Consider the following 9,467-nt stretch of genomic DNA (forward strand, 5'->3'; position numbering starts at 1 on the left):
CCTAGCCACCATCAAGCCCCGCCTCTCTTCCATTATTCTATGTTAATTTTTGAGGTGTTATTCATTCCTTTGTTCTTCACATCTTTTTGTTCTGTGTTCCTGTTTTTTGTGCTAGTGCTAGTTCTTGTCAGTTTCCACTTAGTTTTAATGGTTCCTTGTTCTTCTTGGATCTTCATTTTCATGGTAAGTTGTTAAATATTAACTTTCTTTAATTTTATCCTATAGTGAACTAACATTTCCCTCCATTTAAGCAGTCTATTATATCTTATCACAGTTTATCACAATTTGCCATACTGTGGTGGCTTGTGAGTTGCTGTGATTCTGAAAGCTATGCCAAACATATTTTACATACAAGCAGGATCACCCATGATTGATAGGTTTCAGATGAGTTTCCAGACGAGCCAACCAGGTCTCCACCAGGGTTCACAGGAGTCTATTGAACATTGTGGGGCTTAGCTCACAGCTTCATTGCTGTTTTTTCCTCACTTCCTCTTATCGGCGATGAACATGGTCAACAATCAGAGAATGTATTCCCATTGAGTCTTGTATTCCCATTGCCCTGAGGGGACCCAACCACATGCCTTGATGACTTCTGGGCAAGGAACTTGCTTGTTTTTATAGTAGTAAGCTAGGCTGCTATAATTATTTTTTATTTTTCTTGTTGGTCTTTCTTTCAAGAAGTATCTTCTGTTCTTTTAGCTGTTCCAGGCTGGCCTGTGTGTCCTTTCAAGTGGAAATTTTCCACTTCAGAAGATTCTAATTGGGGTTCAGGATTCCTCCTATGGTCTTATGTAATGCAGAAGCTCCACAGGAAGGCTCCTTCCCTTGGCACGTTGTAGCCCCACTTTATGTGGTCCAGTTGGTTATAGGCAGAAGACACACTTACAAGCTTTCTATGGTGATATATCTAGCTATTCTTTTCTTTTCCCTTCAAGTGTGTATTTCATAATAGTATGCAAGGGAAACCAAGATTCAAAAGAAAGGAAAGCTTCTTACTTTTAGCATAGTCTTGATGTCATCCCACAACACTCTCGCCTTCAGATTTCATATCTAATGAATCAAATCTGCTCTTTAGATGATCTCTAAATTCAGGTGTGATCTTTTAAAGATCATATTTTGGCTCTCATGAACGTGTTTTAAATTTTTTTCACCTTTAGCCTGGACTTTCATAGTAGCAATTGATAGACAGTACCACAGTCTGCCCTGTCCTTGTTTTGGATGATGATATGGAGTTCTACACCATATCTTTCACACAAACGTAGTCAATTTGATTTCTGTATTTTTCATCTAGTGACATCTATGGGTATAGCCATCTTTAATGTTGTTTAATAAAAGGCATTTCCAATGAAGAAGTCATTGATCTTTCAAAATTCTATACTGCAATCGCCAGCATCATTTCTATCACCAAGGCCATATTTTCCAATTACTAATCCTTCCTCTTTGCTTCCAAACTTTAGATATTCCAGTCGCCAGTAGTTATCAATATTTTTATTATATTTTTGATTAATATCAGACTGAAGAAGTTGATAGAATTCTTCCATTTCATCATTATTGAATTTAATTATTGGTGCATCAATTTGAATTATAATAGTATTAACTGGTATATGGATATTATCCTTTCACGACAGCAATGTACTTCAAGACAGAGCTTGATATGTTCTTTTTGATAATGAATGTGATGCTGTTTCTCTTCAATTTATCATTCCTGCCATAATAAACCATGTAATTGTCAGATTCACAATGGCCAGTGCCAGTCCATTTCAGGTAATAAATATCTAGGGTATCTATGTGTTCCATTTTATTATTAACAATTTCCAATTTTCCAAGATTTCTACACCATAAATTTCATGTTTTGATTATTAATGGATGTTTGCAACTGTTTCTCTTCATTTTGAGATGTGCCCCATCAACAAATTAAGTTCCTAGGACTTTATTCCATTCATGTCATCATGGTCAACTCTAATTTGTGGAGTCAGGTGTTCCCCAGTTACGTTTTTCCTGCATTGTATCCTGAGGGGCCCATCTTTTTGTTCTATATTGGAAAATATTCTGGTCTTCTCCATCCTGTTTCAATATTCAATATTCTGGCATTAACAGCTTTCCATTGCTATTCCTAAGGCTTTGAGTGAATAAATATATGGAAGAAGTTCATAGTTCTCACTTCCTAGTCTGTCTTTGTATGGAATCTCACTGGAAACCATCCATGCTGAGTGACTCAGCTTGTATTTAAAATACCCATGGTATAGCTTCTTGAATCACAGCAACACACAAGCCACTACAGGAGGACAAACTGACATTAGACAATTTAATTCATACAATTGAATTATCAAGTGGGTGAAAAGACAACCCACAGCATGGAAATATATTTTTAATTCTATATTTGATTGTTGTTGTTTTTGCAAGCTGTTAAATCATTTCTGACTTATAGCGACTCTCTATAGGGTTTCAAAGGAGACTGGTGAGTTTGAACTGTTGATCATGTGTTAGAAGTCCAAGGGTTATCTTTCAGTGGCATACATATATGGAGATTTGCATATCTGATAATAAATAATAATCTTTTAAATTATTATAGAAACAAAAACTATACTTTATTAAAATATGAAATTGTCTTGTAGAGATATTTGCCTAAGATATGCAAATGGCCAACAAGCCCCTCAAAAGATACTCAAGATCAATTGCCATCAATGAAATGCAAGTCAAAGCCATAATGAGAAATTATTTCATATGCTTTTTATTAAAGTAGTAATAACAATGATTGCTCAATGTGGACTCCTGGTGACCATATGTGATAGAATGGAAATGACCCTTAGTGGTTTTTTGCTGGCAATTTTTGTGGAAGCAGATATCCAATTCTACCTTCTGAATTGTCATTGGGTTATTTTAAACTTTTAGCATTTTGTTTAGCAGTGATACAACAGTTTGTGTCATCTAGGGACCTTATAGTAATAATAAAATTGAAAACAAAATGTGCTGCTAAGGTTGCATTTTAAAAAATGAAAATATTATACAGTGTTGTGGTAATGTTAAAATGTTCAGGAACTTTGGTAAATAATTTGACAATATCTCAAAAAATAAATATAGATATTAAATTTGACACAGCAATTCAATCATAGCTATGTACCCAAGACATATAAGAAAAAAGATAAGCACCACAAATGTTGTATAAAACATTTATAGTATTCCTCAAAATAGGTAAAAAGTGAAAACCACTCAAATGTCCATAAACAGAAGAATGGATAAACAAACATTGAAAACTACTCTATTGTTGTTGTTGTTGTTAAGTTCTGTAAAGTCAATTGTAACTCAAAATGACTGTGGATTTCCAATAATTGACTGGTGGGTTTGAACTGCCGACCTTTTGGTTAGCACTCTAGTGCTTTACATACAATATGTCACTAAGATTCCTGGGAATTATTCAATTGGTACATAATCCAAAATAACAAGGAAGTACTGTAACATGGTAGAACATTAATGTACCTTTAAATATTATTCTAAGTAACAGAAATCAGGCACAAAAGTTCATATTTTGCAGAATTTTATTTATAAGGAATATCAGATTAAGAAATATGTAGAAGTAGAAAGCATATAACTGGTTTTAAGGACATCGAGAGACATAGTTGGGGAGTGAATGACTAAAAGTATATAGTTTTTATGCTTGGGGGGGTGGTTGAAAAACTTCTAAATCCTGATGTAGGTAAACACTGTGCAACATGTGGATGCAGTTAATGCTTTTGAAATGTAAGCTTTAGAATATTTGCATGTGTAATTTTTATTATATATATTTTATCAGAGTAAAAATAATATCAACACATACAGTTATACTTGTCACAAGTTCTAAAAGAGTAAAATGTATTTAATAATTATAGGGAGATATTCACTTGATGTAGTCCTGATGTTTCACTGTCAGATAAAGAACTGGACCTCAAGGTCCACTTAAACAACAAGGCCGGCAGTTCAAGCTTACTAGTCACTCCTTTGTAAACCCTACACAGGGTAGCTGTGAGTCAGTACTGACTCGATGGCACCCAACAACAACAACAGTTTTTGGGTAAGTTTATATATTTTCCTTATAAACAAGGGCCTCCTATAGATCATCTCAGAAAGAATTCTGTGGAGGAAGGTCCATACTTGAAAGTACCTTGGTTGTCTTTTTTCCTATAGTGGTGCTAAACAGAAGCTACCCTTTGAACTCTATGCACTGTGAAGAGGCGAATAAAAGGCTTTCTCAGCACTCCTTTGTTTCTCCTGTGAGACACATATTTTCTAATTTCTACATCCATAGAGAGTATTCTGATTTATAGTCTAGCTATTATGTACTTTGGGAATGTCATCTCCTTAATCCTGCCAAATGACCTCTTCTCCTGTCTTGTTTTGCACTTACCATATCCTCCTAAAATAAAGTGAGAAAAATGGTATTCCTCATAAAGAAACATTAAATGTTGGATGAGTGGCCTAAAACTGTTGTTGTTGTTAGGTGTTAGGCAAGAGTAAAAGATACCAGAGTATCTTTTACTCAACCAGGTATATATTTGTGGAATCTTCCAGAGAAGAATAAGAAGTGCCATAACACTTAATTAAGGGGAAAGTTAAAACACATGTCTATATACCTAAGACAGAAAAAATAAAGGATGGTTGTGAAAATAAGGAAAGAAAATGTAATGAATGAACCAAGTACAAAAATACATATGAGTAAAAGAATCTCATGCCTTATAAATATTGGTAATATAATTAAACATGATGATATTAGCTGAGTATTACTGAGTGTTTACAATGTGGCATGCATTGTATGAAGTGTTTGTAGTGGTTAAGGTAGCTATATTAATTGAATTATACTCTAGATGGCCCATTTAAGGCTCATCTAGTAACCATTGTCTTCTACATCTGGATTAGATAAAGAAAAAAAATATATAATCTTGTTTTTACTGATGATGAGAGAATACATTAGTTTGTTTTGTCTATCATAAAAATTACTATAAGTCTGTTTGTTTTAAGAAAGTAATTTATTGTCTTAATGCTGGAATTCAGAAACCAAATTGCTAACAGTGATGTTCTACCTTATAAACCTGTGAGAGAAAACATTTGTTTCCTTTTCCTGCATCAGAAAGAGCTTGGTAGTTTCTTGTCTTCCTTGAATAGAAGCCATATTACTTGTATTATTCCTTTGGCATCCAATATTCGTTAGTCTCTTATACACTGTCTGTGTTCAGGTTACACATGTGGTTACAGTTAGGTTTGTCAGGAAAATGCAACCTTATTCTACTATACAAAGATCCACATATTATCATATCAGTAATATTCATATTTTCCAAATGTTGTTGCTGTTGTTGTTAAGTGTTGTTGAGTCAATTCCCGCTTATAGTTACCCTGTATATGATTTCCAAAGAGTGGCTGTTGGGTTTGAACCAATGACCTTGTGCTAGTAGTCCAGTAAAATCCTATAGTACCACACCAGGACTCCAAATATTAAGATGTGGAAATTCCATTTTGTGACCAACCACATAACCCAGTACAGGAGACATATCTTCTGATGACTTAATTCAAAGGTATATTAGCAATATGTCCAGGAAAGAGTGTAAATTTTTTCTCCCTGGGTATCATGTGATTGTACATATTCATCTGTTATAGAAATCTAAACACAATGAGGGAAATTATTCTTAGGATGAAGTCACTGCATGTAAACAAATGGTGCACTATTGTCCTCTTCCTGTATATTTCCTATATCTGAATTCTTTCTATTGAAAGTACTTCTTAAAGCTCCTTATAATTTTGAACATGCTTGTGGCTGAGATAATTTCAATTATTAGTCTCAACAGCTTTGGCCTTTGATAGCCAAACCTCTCATAACCATTTAAAATCACTGAAAAAATACACTATTATTGTAATTTGCAAATGGTGAAATTTAGTGATTGATGCTGATGCTGGTGTGTAGAAGGCATTTGCCTATGACATGTTTCAATAATTAATGAATTGGAAGAAATGACACAATCACTAAAAGCAATGCAATTTACCAATTAATTTCTTCAAACTTACCTTTATATCTCTATTCCTCAGACTATAAATAAAAGGATTAAACATTTGAGGGAACACAATGTACATCACTGAAGCTGCTGCTGCCTTTTTGGGAGAGCTTGTAAATGGTGAACTGAAGTACACACCTAATGATGTCCCATAGAATAAAGAAACATTTGAAAGATGAGACCCACAGGTGGAAAAAGCTTTATATTTTCCTTCATCTGATGACATTCTCAAAACAGAGGAGACAATGTGAGTGTAAGAGAAAATGATCCCAGACATAGGGATACCAGCCAATATGCCACCCAAAACGTATAATAGGATGTTATTGATGAGGGTACTGGAACAGGCAATATTAAGTACTTGAGTAAGTTCACAGAAGAATTGAGGGATTTCCACATCTATCCAGAAGACAGATGCAAAACCATCAGACTGTGGATCAAGGCATTCACCACACTAATGAATAGGAAAAGTAGAATCAGTAGTCCACAGAAGTAAGAGTTCATGATGACTGCATACCTCAGTGGATGACAAATGGTTGCATAGTGATCATATGCCATTGCACCAAGAATAACATTTTCTAAACAAAAAAAAATGTTGTGATAAAGAAAATCTGGTTTATACAGCCTTTATAAGTGATGCTGTGATTCTGTGTCTGGATGTTCACAAGCCTTTTGGGGATTGTGGTTGTACTCAAACAGATATCAGTAAAAGATAGCTTGGAGAGAAAAAAAGTACTTGGGGTTGTGCAGGTTGGAGTCAAAGCTGACAGCCAGGATTATGAACAGATTCCTAAGAACATTGACCAGGTACATGATCAGAAACAGGCTAAATAGGAGGGGCTGCAGTTCTTGATCATCTGACATTCCCAGCAGAATAAATTCTGAAATCATTGTTTGGTCTGGTTTCTATATTGTTGATGAATCTAATAGAAAGATGGGGTGATAAAATAATCAAATATGTGATATCCATATTAGCTAAACAATAGCACTGAAGGCAAACATTATCTTAGATAAAGTAGAAAATTAATATAGAGAAAGAAAGAGGGTTGTCTTCTCCAAGAATTATTTGGATATTTTTTAAAAAGGAAAAAATAATGACAAGAATATATAGTATATTTCCAATATGTGTTTATTATGGAAACAATTGGTGTTCACATTTAATTTACAGTATGTGAGTTTTTATGGCTATTTAAAATTCACAGTAATTTTATAAATATAAGTAGACTCAAGAAGAGGCTTTATGGATCACTGTGGGTTTCCATGCCCTTCTCATGACATCGTACCTGGGCTATACAGGTAACTTACATATCTAGTAATAACTGCTAGAGTGAGTCAAAATAATCTGCACTCCAGTCATATTAAAACTACTATTGGCTACACTGTCTTATCAGCACTTTCCTTTCAAAGTCACTACTTTGATGATGTGAATATGGATATCTGCAAACAATATTCATTTTGATAATCATAAATTTCCTTCAAGGGAAGGCAAAAGTTTCTTTAAAAAAATATTACTGAGCATCAGACAGGAATTCACCATTATGGGTCTGAGAGTAAACGACAGAATAGGGCATGGAAACACCCTCGATTGTCCACCTAGAAAATGTTCAAAAGTCAACCATAAACTGGAAAACTGATGTTTTCAGCTTTCTGGAACTCTCAAGGGACCGCTAAGTAACAGACAAATCTATGTAGGAAAAAGTACAACAAATATGCCCCTTATAAGCTAGGATAAGCAGACTTCATCCCTCACACTTTTGACATATTATTGGCAGAGTCCAGTCTCTCAAAAAGAACAACATGTTTGGTAATTTGGAAGTTCAGTGAAAAAGAAGACCTCCAAAGAAATAGATTGGGACAGTGGAAGCAGGAATGGATTCAAGGATAGTAACGCATGTGAGGATGGTGAAGGACTGAGCAGTGTTTTGTTCTGTTGTACATAAGTTCGCTATGACTTGGTACTGATCCAATGGAACCTAACAGCAAAACAACAGCAAAGGCCAGCATTGGAACACTTCTGGAAAAACATTAACCAATAAGCAGTGCTTCTCACAGTGAGAGTCTCACTGAAGAGCTGAAGCCTAAACTTTGAATTAAAGCAGAAGACTGATCTCATAGGGCTTGGTGATCTTAAGTTCGCTATGAGTTGGTACCGACTCAATGGAACCTAACTTCATAAACAACAACAAGGGCCAGGGTTGGAACACTGCAGGAAAAACGTTTACCTATAAGCAGTGCTTCTTACAGTGAGATTTTCTTTGAAGAGCTGAAGCCTAAACTTTTAATTAAAGCAGAAGACTGCTATCCTATGGCTTGGTGATCTTACATGGCAATACATGACCCACACCTCTGTTCACACTGTTAATAAACTCTGCAGAAACCCTCAATATGAAGTCTTAAAGCACCCACCCTATAGTCCTGATTTTGCTCCATCAACCTTTGAACTGTTTGGTCCAGTGAAAGCAGCCCTTCAAAGATGCAGATTCACTTCTGAAGAAGAAGTGAATACAGCAGCACATTTATGGTATAGTTCACCCTGAAACGTTTTTTAAATAAGGAAATGCAAACGTTTGTTTAAAATGGGCAAAATGTATTGAAAATAAAGGACATTATGTTTACAAATGATGTATTTGTCTTTCCTAAAACCTTGATTAAAATAAATTCTACAGCCAGAGCACAATAATTTCTTATTCAACCTTGTCGATTATAAAAAAAAAAAAGGGGAAAAACCCTCTTCCACCATCAGCTAAGGAATGTCTTTAAATACCAGAGAATGTAATAAAAGTCATGTAGGTAAGGTTATTACTCAATAGGAAAACTGTCCTTGCAATAGAGACAGTGCAAGACACTAGTTGATTAACAGCGCTTTAATATAAGTCCAAATATATAAAGAAACCCAGCAAGAAACTGACAGACAAGCACGATTCCCATAAGACTCTTAGTTCCATCATTTGTTGTATGCATGTTGTTCATATACATCATTCATCTGTTGTATTTGTAGTAAAAGAAAGAAAGAAATTCCTGCCCTTAGAAAATATTAACTAACGTGTTTTGGTTACTTTGCTGACATCTCTGTGGAATAATGGCTGATATTTTTGCTGGATGTAGAACAGAAGATCTATACTCAGCCAGGACAGAGGGTCTCAGTGAAGCACAAGGTTTCTGGTCAAAAATTCTCATCTTGTGGAAGAGGGTTTTCTGTTATGACTGCTTATTGCAGAAGTACTCTGAAGTGAGATACCACAGGCACTCTATTTGCAGTCTCTTTATCCCTGGAGGCTCAATATCCAAAGCTCCTGATTAGCTTAACACATTTATTGTCAATCTGATTATCAGCCCAATGAGTAACCCAGTTCACCACTAGGACTCCATTCTGATTGCAGGATATGTAAACTCCTACAAGACCAAGATATTAGAAGGTGAAATTCAATATTATTTGTGTCCTGTCCCTGCAAG

At 35.0% G+C, this 9,467-nt stretch overlaps 1 pseudogene; it reads right to left on the bottom strand.

Annotated features, from left to right (window-relative positions):
* Positions 1–5,988: 5,988 nt before the first annotated feature.
* The window catches only part of LOC102840449, a 24,129-nt pseudogene continuing 20,650 nt past the window's right edge, over positions 5,989–9,467 (bottom strand).

The sequence above is a fragment of the Chrysochloris asiatica genome, unplaced genomic scaffold (genome assembly GCF_000296735.1).
Source record: "Chrysochloris asiatica unplaced genomic scaffold, ChrAsi1.0 scaffold00549, whole genome shotgun sequence".
Taxonomy (NCBI): domain Eukaryota; kingdom Metazoa; phylum Chordata; class Mammalia; order Afrosoricida; family Chrysochloridae; genus Chrysochloris; species Chrysochloris asiatica.